Raw genomic sequence first — 12,666 nt, 5'->3', positions numbered from 1 at the left:
CTTTTCGTCGCACCCCCATCTTTCAAAAATCACACATCTTAGTCTTTGCATCTCTTTGTTGTACCTCCTGGTTTCAAAAATCACATCCATTAATTTTTACACCTTTTAAATCATACCTCTTAGTCTTTGCATCTCTTTGTTGTACCTCCTGGTTTCAAAAATCACATCCATTAATTTTTACACCTTTTAAATCACACCTCTTAGTCTTTCCATCTCTTTGTTGTACCTTCTGGTTTCTATATATAATAGCAAACCCACTTTTTTGTGTTAATTTTTAATCCAACGGATGAGATTAGTTCCAGTTTTAATCCAACGGTTTAAAATTATTAATCGTGTCTTTTCGTCGCACCCCCATCTTTCAAAAATCACACCTCTTAGTCTTTGCATCTCTTTGTTGTACCTCCTGGTTTCAAAAATCACATCCATTAATTTTTACACCTTTTAAATCATACCTCTTAGTCTTTGCATCTCTTTGTTGTACCTCCTGGTTTCAAAAATCACATCCATTAATTTTTACACCTTTTAAATCACACCTCTTAGTCTTTCCATCTCTTTGTTGTACCTTCTGGTTTCAAAAATCACATCCATTAATTTTTACACTTTTTAAATCACACATCTTAGTCTTTGCATCTCTTTGTTGTACCTCCTGATTTGAAAAATCACATCCATTAACTTTTACACCTTTTAAATCACACCTCCTTAGTCTTTGCATCTCTTTGTTGTACCTCCTGGTTTCAAAAATCACATCCATTAATTTTTACACCTTTTAAATCACACCTCTTAGTCTTTGCATCTCTTTGTTGTACCTCCTGGTTTCCAAAATCACATCCATTAATTTTTACACCTTTTAAATCACACCTCTTAGTCTTTGCATCTCTTTGTTGTACCTCCTGGTTTCAAATATCACATCCATTAATTTTTACACCTTTTAAATCACACCTCCTTAGTGTTTGCATCTCTTTGTTGTACCTCTTGGTTTCAAAAATCACATCCATTAATTTTTACACCTTTTAAATCACACCTCCTTAGTCTTTGCATCTCTTTGTTGTACCTCCTGGTTTCAAAGATCACATCTATTAATTTTTACACCTTTTAATTTCACACATCTATGTGTTACACCTCTTTGTTGTACCTCCATGTTTCACATCTATTAATTTTTACACCTTCATTTCACACCTCTATGTCTTACACCTCTTTGTTTATTATATATAAACTTTTCTTGACTACATAAACAAATTTCGAAAAATTATTTTCTGAGTACTAAAGAATTGTATTATTGAAGTATTTTTTTAACATTCAAGCATCAATCTCTACTTCAAGGTAATTTAATATTTTTGCTGCAAATGACCTGTAGTGTTTCTCGGTTAGATTATTATTACTGTTAGTCGACACTATTAAGTTCATACATTAATCTTAGTTTTGTTAACTTTTAGTCTCTTCAAAATTTTTAGCCTTTCCGGTTTTCATGTTTTTGCATGGCTAATGTTATTAAGTACGTGTGCCATATTTTTGCATGGCTAATATTTTTGATTCTCAATGTGCAGATTTTATTTTTTGACTTTCTGGAAAAAGCAAAACCAAGATACAAGAGGCATGATGACATGCAGTGATGCTAGAGCTACGGATAAGCCAAATTTTTTTAACAAACATGGTATAATTATAATATGTTCTTATTTTAACCTATTTATTTTTTCTAACAAACATGGTATAAATGTTATTATTATTTTTTTCCATTAGATGTTCATGATCCAAGTTAGTTTACATTTTTTGTAAATAAAGTTTTTAAAAATTTTAGTTGAATTATAATTTCTTATACTTTCTGGGTGTCAAACATTTTGATAATATATAGAAATATTACAAATGAGCATGGAAATAGAGAGTGCCGAAGAAAAAGCCAGACATACTTGTGACAACACAAAATCAAATTCTAGAAAGCGTAAGCACGACCAAATGACAAGTCAAGTTAGAAAGAAAAGATCTACTAAAGGTAACTTATTTAGTCTTTGATGACTTTCTAATCTGTATATACAACTTTTTAAAAATATAATGTATAACAGTCACTTTTAGAGTGATCTGGAATGCCAAAAAAAAAAATGCAAGAAATTTATAAAATTAGTGTTTAACCTAAAGAAGAGAACATCAAAAGGTGAGATATTATTATCACCTGTTTCACCACATCGACTTCGTTTTCGCTGTCGTTTATTGAAGAACATGATGGTACCGATTCATAGACATAAGTGGGAAATCAAATAAAAGAGGATGCAGCCTGGATGGAGTGCAGCCGACATGGTGGAATAGGATGGATTGGGAGAGACCAACATAAAATCCTCTGTTCTATATTTTATTAATTTTCTGAACTTTTGTAGTTTAATTGAATTGCTTTGATTGAATAGCTGATGAGTTTACAAGTTTTTGTCTATATGCATTCTTAGTCTGTTACGTCTTGATTTTTTTTCTTTTCCAAAGAGGAATATGTGATTTGAAGCAAATATTACAAATCCATGTATCAAATGTGTTAGTAGGAAATAAAGCAATCAAGATTAACCCATTAAAAGGGAGGAAAGAAGGGGTCTTTTGAGGGAAAACGTGAGACCAACATGCATGGAACTGTGGAAAGCATTACAGCCAAATATATATATCTAAAAGTTGTAGCTGAAGAATGTGAGTTACTCTATACTAACCAATTAGGTTTGATTGGTCGGTCATATAAAACTCGGTTTTGTACATATCTAAAAGTGAGAGAAAAAAACATCCACAAGCATAAGTGAAATTTCATATATGGTTAAAAGTAATGTTCATAGTAAATCATTTGTATACAAACTCCACTTGCTTACAGCATCGGAATATTGATTGCGATTTGTGAATCAGTAATCTATGGAAAGAGATATCACGTAAATCCATAGATTAAGGGAAACGAAACTCAATCCAGCCATCTACTCCGATCCCAATCTTCGACCTTCCTTCGACAAGTGGCATTTAGTACTTTCTCGATATAGTAAATAAACCAAGAGAGAAGCAGCCTCGTATGTATTTCGATTGATAATGATCAACAACAAAGACAATTTCTAATAGCGAATTAAGAAAGGATACCAATATATAGCACCATATGGTCGAAGACAAACATAAGTGTAATTTTATATATGGTTAAAAGTAATGTTCATAGTAAATCAAGCTCAAAAAAAGGCTAACTTTTGTATGTGACAACATAAAATATAATAACATTGAAATGAATCTTTGGCTTTTTAATCAACAGAAAGCAATAGCAAGAAGTGAAAACGATCAAATTGATTGAGAAAAGAAAGAATTTAGGATGAATTACAAATGTTAAATTTCAATTTAGGATTTCACCTCCCCGTGCGCCAAAGCACGGGTCGCTTTCCTAGTTTATATATAATAGCAAACCCACTTTTTTGTGTCAACTTTTAATCCAACGGATGAGATTGATTCCAGTTTTAATCCAACAGTTTAAAATTATTAATCGTGTCTTTCGTCGCACTCCCATCTTTCAAAAATCACACCTCTTAGTCTTTGCATCTCTTTGTTGTACCTCCTGGTTTCAAAAATCACATCCATCCATTTTTACACCTTTTAAATCACACCTCTTAGTCTTTGCATCTCTTTGTTGTACCTCCTGGTTTCAAAAATCACATCCATTCATTTTTACCCATTTTAAATCACACCTCTTAGTCTTTGCATCTCTTTGTTGTACCTCCTGATTTCAAAAATCACATCCATTAATATTTACACTAATTTCACACCTCTATGTGTTACACCTCTTTGTTGTACCTCCCTGTTTCACATCTATTAATTTTTACACATTTACATTTCACACCTCTATGTCTTACACCTCTTTGTTTATTATATATAAACTTTTCTTGACTACATAAACAAGTTTGAAAAATTGTTTTCTGAGTATTAAAGAATTGTATTATTGAAGTGTTTTTTAACTTTCAAGCATCAATCTCTAATTCAAGGTAATTTAATTTTTTCTGTGAATGACCTGTAGTGTTTCTCTGTTAGATTATTATTACTGTTAGTCGACACTATTAAGTTCATACATTAATCTTAGTTTTGTTAACTTTAGTCTCTTCAAAATTTTTAGCCTTTCCGGTTTTCATGTTTTTGCATGGCTAATGTTATTAAGTACGTGTGCCATATTTTTTGCATGGCTAATGTTTTTGATTCTCAATGTGCAAGTTTTTTGACTTTCTGGAAAAACCTATTTATTTTTTCTAACAAACATGGTATAAATGTTATTTTTTTTTGTAGGATGTCCATTAGATGTTCATGATCCAGGTTAGTTTATATTTTTTTGTAAATACAGTTTTTAAAAAATTTAGTTGAATTATAATTTCTTATACTTTCTGGGTTTCAAACATTTTGATAATATATAGAAATATTACAAATGAACATGGAAATAGAGAGTGCCGAAGAAAAAGCCAGACATACTTATGACAACACAAAATCAAATTCTAGAAAGCGTAAACAAGACCAAATGACAAGTCAAGTTAGAAAGAAAAGATCTACTAAAGGTAACTTATTTAGTCTTTGATGACTTTCTAATTTGTATATACAACTTTTAAAAAACGTAATGTATAACAGTCACTTTTAGAGTGATCTGGAATCTACAAGAAATATATAAAATTAGTGTTTAACTCAAAGAAGAGAACATCAAAAGGTGAGATATTATTATCACTTGTTTCACCACATCGACTTCGTTTTCGCTGTCGTTTATTGAAGAACATGATGGTACCGATTCATAGACATAAGTGGGAATTCAATTCCTAATATATAGTTGATATACAGAAATAAACTACTCACCACTACAGAGCTAAAGTTCTCCATAAGAGCTCTCCGCTTTGTCTCTCTCTCTCTCTCTTAATTTTTTTTCCAATAATCTTGTTTCTTCGTCGTACCCCCATCTTTTAAAAATCGCACCTATTAAACCATTTGTTAATGATCTCAAAAGTTGTAATGTTTCGGTCTAACAATTGCGTTTCTTCGTTGCACCCCCAGCTTTCCATGTTGGCATCCGTTAATTTTCACACCTTTTTGTTTTACACCTCTTTGTTTATATAAAGTTGCAATGTTTTGATATAACAATTGTGTTTCTTCGTTGTACCCCTAGCTTTTAATGGTTGCACTTGTTAGTTTTCGCACATCTTTGTTTCACACCTCTTTGTTTTCACACTCTTTGTTTTTATATATATACAGAATTTTATGGACTTTGAAAATAGTTTTTCTTCTTTGAGTATTACTAATGATCTCACCCTTTGTTAATGATCTCAAAGTTGCAAAGTTTTGGTCCAAAAATTGTGTTTCTTCGCTGCACCCCCAACTTTCCATGTTGGCACCCATTAGTTTTCACACCCTTTTATTTTACACCTCTTTGTTTATATAAAGTTGCAATGTTTTGATCCAAAAATTGTGTTTCTTCGTTGTACCCCTAGCTTTCAATGGTTGTACTTGTTAGTTTTCGCACCTTTTTGTTTCACACCTTTTTGTTTCACACCTTTTTGTTTTCACACTCTTTGTTTTCTCTATATAATAGCAAACCCACTTTTGGGGGTCAACTTTAATCTAACGGATGAGATTGTTTCTATTATCTCATCAAACGGTTTAAAATTATTTATGATCCCAACAGTTGCAAGTTTTTTTCCAATAATCATGTTTCTTCGTCGTACCCCCATCTTTTAAAAATCGCACCTATTAAACCCTTTGTTAATGATCTCAAAAGTTGTAATGTTTTGGTCCAACAATTGTGTTTCATCGTTGCACCCCCAGCTTTCCATGTTGGCACCCGTTAGTTTTCACACCCTTTTGTTTTACACCTCTTTGTTTATATAAAGTTGCAATGTTTTGATCCAACAATTGTGTTTCTTCGTCGTACCTCTAGCTTTCAATGGTTGCACTTGTTAGTTTTCACACCTTTTTGTTTCACACCTTTTTGTTTCACACCTCTTTGTTTTCACACTCTTTGTTTTTATATATATACACATTTTTACGGATTTTGAAAAGAGTTTTTGTTCTTTGAGTATTATTAATTATCTCACCCTTTGTTAATGATCTCAAAGTTGCAAAGTTTTGGTCCAATAATTGTGTTTCTTCGTTGCACCCCCAGCTTTCCATGTTGGTACCCGTTAGTTTTCACACCCTTTTGTTTTACACCTCTTTGTTTATATAAAGTTGCAATGTTTTGATCCAACAATTGTGTTTCTTCGTTTTACCCCTAGCTTTCAATGGTTGCACTTGTTAGTTTTTGCACCTTTTTGTTTCACACATCTCTGTTTTCACACTCTTTGTTTTTATATATATACATATTTTTGTGGACTTTGAAAATAGTTTTTGTTCTTTGAGTATGATTAATGATCTCACCCTTTGTTAATGATCTCAAAAGTTGCAAAGTTTCGGTCCAACAATTGTGTTTCTTCGTTGCACCTTCAGCTTTCTATGTTAGCACCCGTTAGTTTTCACACCTTTTTTATTTACACTTCTTTGTTTATATAAAGTTGCAATGTTTTGATCCAACAATTGTGTTTCTTTGTTGTATCCCTAGCTTTCAATGGTTGCACTTGTTATTTTTCAACCCTTTTTGTTTCACACTTTTGTTTCACACTTCTTTATTTTCACATCTTTTTGTTTTTATATATATACAGATTTTTATGGATTTTGAAAAGAGTTTTTGTTATTTAAGTATTATTAATGATCTCACCCTTTGTTACTGATCTCAAAAGTTTCAAAAACTCGATCCAACAATTGTGTTTCTTCGTCGCATCCCCAACTTTTCATGTAGGCACCCGTTAGTTTTCATATCTTTTTGTTTTACACCTCTTTATTTATATAAAGTTTCAGTATTGTGATCCAACAATTATGTTTCTTCGTTGTATCCCTTGATTTCAATGTTTGCACTTGTTAGTTTTTGTATCTTTTTGCTTCACACCTTTTTGTTTCACATGTCTTTATTTTCATATTTTTGCATCTCTTCGTTGTATCCCCATCTTTCAAAAATCGCACCTATTAATTCTTTCACATTTTTTTCACACCTCTATGTTTCAAAAATCGCACCTTTTTGTTTTATACCTTTATTATTTTTATAAATTTTGATAGAATAATGATTTAATTTTTATTCTATGTGAGTATCTTTCAAAATTGATTATCTGAGTATAATTCAGTAAACCTAGATTTATATATCTTTAACATTATTCTCTTATTGTCACTGAATCGATTTTTCATTTTTATATATATAACAAATATTTTATTTAACTAATTTAGTTAATTCATCTTAGTCATTATTTATGACTTTTATATTATACAGTTAAAAAATTACCAAAATTTTTTTATTCTGAAATATGAAATTAATAATGTTAATCATTTAAAGTTTTCACTTTTCTGTGAGGTAACGCACGTGCCAACATCCTAGTGGTTGTTAACAGCTCTCTCTCTCTCTCTAAATGAGTGATAACGTTTCATCAAGTTAATCTTTGTAGAATAATTGAAACTTTCTTTAATGGATAGAGATCATTTTTGTTTCTACTAAATTTTAAGTAGTAACGTTGTCTATTATCTTCTCATTATGTCAGTTCAAATCATAAGAACGTCTCTTGTTCTTGTTTAGTCATGTTTGCCTTAACAGAGGTTCATATGAACACTATATATAGTGAATGAACTCTTGGTAGCTAGATCATCTTTTGTTTAATGGCTTGAAGGTTTCAGGTATTTACATGAAACTGTCAGAACAAGTGATTTTTGAGGTTAGATGAAGTCTCCATTTTTTTGGAAGTTGAGTTTGTATTATGATAAGACAAGAGACAAACTAATAGATAAACAAAGTAATAGTTTGACATTAACAAAACAATATAGTGTTGTTACTTAGACAGTCAGACATACACTAATTCTTCTTTTTCTTGTTTTCTTGTTTTTGTCTTCAATACCCTGTTTTTAGTTTTCTGCAATCAATGGTGAAATTATGTCAAAATCACTAGATCACCATCTTTCGGCTGAGATTGCAGTTTTATCCTTTGTGTGTTTGTGTTAATCGGTGATGATTTGCCTACGGTATCTGATGTCCAAAGTTGATAAAAATGTGTTTGTACATTTCGTTTTTCTTAGGCAGAAAGTGAAATTAGGCTTTGCGACACTGTTTGCTTCTTTATAGCATAAGCTACGGCCTGTTACTTTAACACCTGTTTACATCTATTTTATATCCATCTCTGTTTTGTTTTTGTTCTCTGTTTCATTCTTATGTTATTCGTAATCATATTTTTGTCTTTTATTTTACTTGTGCATCGGGTTTTCGCTTGGTTCCTTTGTTGTTGAACTGGCATATTCATGTGGATGATCTGGTTACTATGAAGAACTTATTTTATATCTTGAAGAACATCTCTACTCTCTAGTCTCTAGCTTGATTGTAAAGATTTTCTAAGTTTTAGTTTTAAGTTTCATTGTTAAAAGCATCCAAAAGGTGACTCTACCTAGTTGTGACTCCAACTGATGCAGTTTAATTCAATCCTTTCCTAACTCAACATCGCCAGTTTTTATGTCCAAGTGAAGAAGTAGTGCTCTGCTCTGTTTTTTGCTCTGCTCTGTTGAATATAAGTATTCAATTTTTCTCTATATTCAACAATAATTAAAATGTACATTCTATTTTATTAGAAATCCTATAAATAAAAAACTGAATGGGGGAAAAAAATGAATCAGAATATCTTCATTATTTCTAAAGATGTTATCTTTCGAGTATTAAAGTTTTACTAATAAAAATTATTTCTATTAATGTTTTATAATATTTACGTACCTAGAAAACTATTATATAATATTTGTTTTTTTTTTAATATTGTTAACTATTTATTGCGAGATGGATCGCGGGTTGCAGCCGCGTGACATGCATATGCATAAAAAACAAATAAAAGAAAAAAATGTAGTTTGTAAGGTTTGAAGTTGTATTATATTGGACTAAAATAATAACTTAATCACTACACCAAAATAAACATGTTAGATTTAATACATTAAAAAAGTTAATATATATTGTAGATATGATTTATGGGTATAATAGGAATTCAATTAATATAAAACATATCTCACCAATTCTAATTATGGAATGCATATATAGAAAAATATTTAAATATTTATCTTTTATTTTCAATATTCCCTTTTTATTTATATACTATTTTTAATTTTTTAATTAATAATAGTAAAACCATTACGTATTTTAGCTTACTAATTTTTTTATGAGAGAGTAATGTAAATTAATGTAAATCTTTGTTTTTAATTTTATATTAAAAATTAAAAACCAATATATAGTTAACTTTTATATATATGTAAATATATGTTTTGTTATTTTTTGTGTATTTCACAGATAACTTTGAGATTTTGTTTTCAGTTTCTTTCTTATAATATCAATCAATCTAATAATTAAAGTCAAAATAGATATTTCAAAAGGTATTTTCATTATTTATAAAGAATAATTAATGTAAAACTTTATATAAAACAATTACAAAAAAAAAAAAGGAAATTTAAAAATTAAAGATATGAGATGATGATGAATTGATGATGAGTCAAGTTGGAGAGAGGCTAATTTTTTATATATAGTAGTATATAAGATTTCCGAAAACCCTAATTATCTCCATCCAAGGAAAAGGAATCCACTTCTTCTACCGAAAATGTTCTGGAAAATCATACTCCCGATGTCAAAGACCTTTTGCCTAAACTTCCAAAGAAGCTCGATCGAAACGGAGAGTACTCCATGGCGATTCTTCACGCGTCCTCAAAGTGAAGAAGATACTCTCCAAGATCTAGAGAAGATATATCTTGACGTGGTCAAGGAGGTTTCGGGTCTGAGTTCACCTCTTGTAGCTTCTTCTTCGTTGAACCATTTGTCTTTTAGTTCATCCATGTGTGAACATTTCAGAGATTTATATGAAACTGTCACAACATGTGATATTGAAAGTAGCTCATTTTTCTTTCAAAATGGTATTTGACTTTGAATTTTGGCGAGGCAATCTTGAAGAGAGGCAAAAAATAATAATCTCTCTAACTAATTCATAAGAATCTTTACAAACATGTAAGAAGTAGTAACACTCTAAAATACAAGCAATTGTTGAATAGGAATACTTTGTTGTTCTTGTGGTTGCAAAGAGCATCTAGCATTAGAGATTGACATTAACAGAGCCTTTTCTGTATCTCCATGCAAAGATTGACATCTTTGGATCAGTTTAATGAGATACTCCAAGAAAACCGAATCAAATGGCAATGTGATTGGTCCGTCCGTCGGCAGACCAAACTCTTCTTCAGATATTCTCAAGAGCTCTTGGACAATAGAGTTGCTCAGGTAACTTATAGGAAAAGCAAAGCGGATTTTATCTGCCGTGTAAACCACAAAACAACCCTTCTCTACAACTGTTGAGCTACTAGTAGTAGCACTTGACCTCTGAAGCGAGATTCTTTTCCTGTTGAAGGCTGCTCTCTGTTGCCATTTCTTTGCCATCTTGATTAGCTTCCTTGTGATCATCATCATTTTCTGGGAAACGATTTAGATTGGAATGCGAGATGGAGAATGAAGGAGAAAAGATTTGTGAATTCTCTGTGTAAAGCTCCCTGAATGAAAGTTATAATTGATGAAGAATATCATAGGCTTGTTTCATTATATAGAAGGATAAGAATATAAGATTGGCTTTGCGACAAGTTTCTGATGAGCAACCTTACCAGACACAACACATGCTTATGTTCCCTCTCTATAAGGGTCCCAAGTTTGTAATCAACTTGTGTGGACTATAAAACTTGTTGTGAGAAGACATGATCATGTGGGTATAAATACTATATGACAAGAGTTAGGTACTAAGACATTTGTGAAGAATGCAAGAGGTATATTTATATTCAAACACGAGATGTTGAGAACATGTAATTTTTCAGCTACAAACTCATGCTTCTGTACGCCTTTGTTTGTAAGCATAAGGGTCCCAAGTTGGTTAGTCGATCCATTAGCTAAATCAAATGTGAGACACAAATATAATAGGTCAAGTTATTATTATTCATGGACAACAAATCGTTTGCTGAAATCAAGGACAAAAAATGTGGTTAGAATAAATAATGATCAGAGATATATAGATAGATGCAAAGAAAGACATATGCTTGTGAAGCAAAAACGAAGAGCATGTAGGTCCTTCAATTTTCCGGCCAGCGAATCAACTATTCCTACTAAATTTGCTCATTTCTATGACAGAGAGGTTAAACTTAGGCCATACTAAAATTTCTCATTACTTCTACGAGATTGATAGGTACAACTGAATGATGGATTGATTTGAATGAAATTTGTTAACTACTGCACCACTTTTTATGACATAAAGATAAAGATGTAGAGAATAATATTGGGAAAAGATGTTTGTATTATTCACATGACCAACATATTTATACAAGAGGTTGTGCTTATCACATTCTTAAGATAAGGCTACAACTTATATGATAAGGACTACAAAGATTAAAGCATATCATATCTATACTAATACGCCCCCGCAAGATGGACGACGCTTGCAGAGACCAATCTTGTGACAAAGAGTGTCGAAACGCAGACGAGGCAGAGGTTTAGTGAGTGCATCCGCCAGCCGGTTTTCTGAACTAATGTGAGCGACACGAAGTTGCTTGGCCTGAACCTGCTCACGAACAAAATGATAGTCAAGAGCCAAATGCTTCATGCGAGAGTGAAACACTGGATTCGCAGAGAGGTAAGTGGCTCCAATGTTATCGCAGAACAGAACCGGTGTTGTAGTGGACTGAATACCAAGCTCAGACATTAAGGAAGCAACCCATTTCACCTCAGAAGCTGCCGCAGTAAGTGCTCGATACTCCGCCTCAGTCGAAGAGCGAGCAACACCACTCTGTTTCTTGGACGACCAAGACACTGGCTGGCGACCAATATACACCAGGTAACCACCGGTAGACAAGTAATCATCACGACAGCCAGCCCAGTCAGCATCGGAATACGCATGAAGAGTAGTTGGTGTCGAAGCAGAGAAGAAGATTCCCTTATCCGGAGTTCCAACCAAGTACCGTAATAACCGCTTAACAGCCTCCCAATGCACAGTCGTAGGTTTGTGCATAAATTGAGAAAGTCGATTTACTGCAAACGCAATGTCAGGTCGGGTTAAAAGAAGGTACTGCAGACTCCCAACCGTGGCACGATACTGAGTTCCATCAGACAACGGAACACCAGAGGACAAAGAGAGAACCTGCGAAGACACCATGGGCGTAGGGACAGGTTTTGCTTCCGCCATATGAGTCTTGCGGAGCAAGTCAGTGATGTACTTGGTCTGTGTGAGGTGAAGACCAGCAGCAGTGCGGTAAGCCTCCATACCGAGGAAGTAGGACAGCTGACCAAGATCTTTGAGAGAGAACCGAACGCCAAGGAGATCAGTGACCCGCTTGAGTTCTGTCATGGAGGAGCCAGTGATGACTATGTCGTCAACATAGACAAGGATATAGATGTAGGAGCTCCCTGTGCAAAGAACAAAGAGTGAAGCATCGGCATGCGAGTTTTTAAACCCGAGACTAATCAAAATATCTTTAAGTGCATTATACCACACACGCGGTGCCTGCTTGAGGCCATAAACCGCCCTTTTGAGTCGACAAACGTGATGAGGTTTGTCCTTATCAACAAGACCCGGTGGCTGAAGCATG

General features: G+C 32.8%; 1 pseudogene across 1 annotated transcript; it reads right to left on the bottom strand.

The window, feature by feature from the left end:
* Positions 1-10,013: 10,013 nt before the first annotated feature.
* On the bottom strand, positions 10,014-10,810 carry LOC147924051 (auxin-responsive protein SAUR63 pseudogene; annotated as a pseudogene). Its single transcript, XR_015586216.1, has 2 exons — positions 10,699-10,810; positions 10,014-10,590 (listed from the first exon to the last, which is right to left on the bottom strand). The product of XR_015586216.1 is annotated as an auxin-responsive protein SAUR63 pseudogene (transcript).
* Between the last annotated feature and the right edge of the window lie 1,856 nt (positions 10,811-12,666).

The sequence above is a fragment of the Camelina sativa genome, chromosome 17, assembly GCF_030686135.1.
Source record: "Camelina sativa cultivar CO46 ecotype springtype chromosome 17, ASM3068613v1".
NCBI lineage: Eukaryota > Viridiplantae > Streptophyta > Magnoliopsida > Brassicales > Brassicaceae > Camelina > Camelina sativa.
The sequence above is the reverse complement of the archived record's forward strand: the minus strand, read 5'-3'. Positions and strand labels throughout refer to the sequence as shown.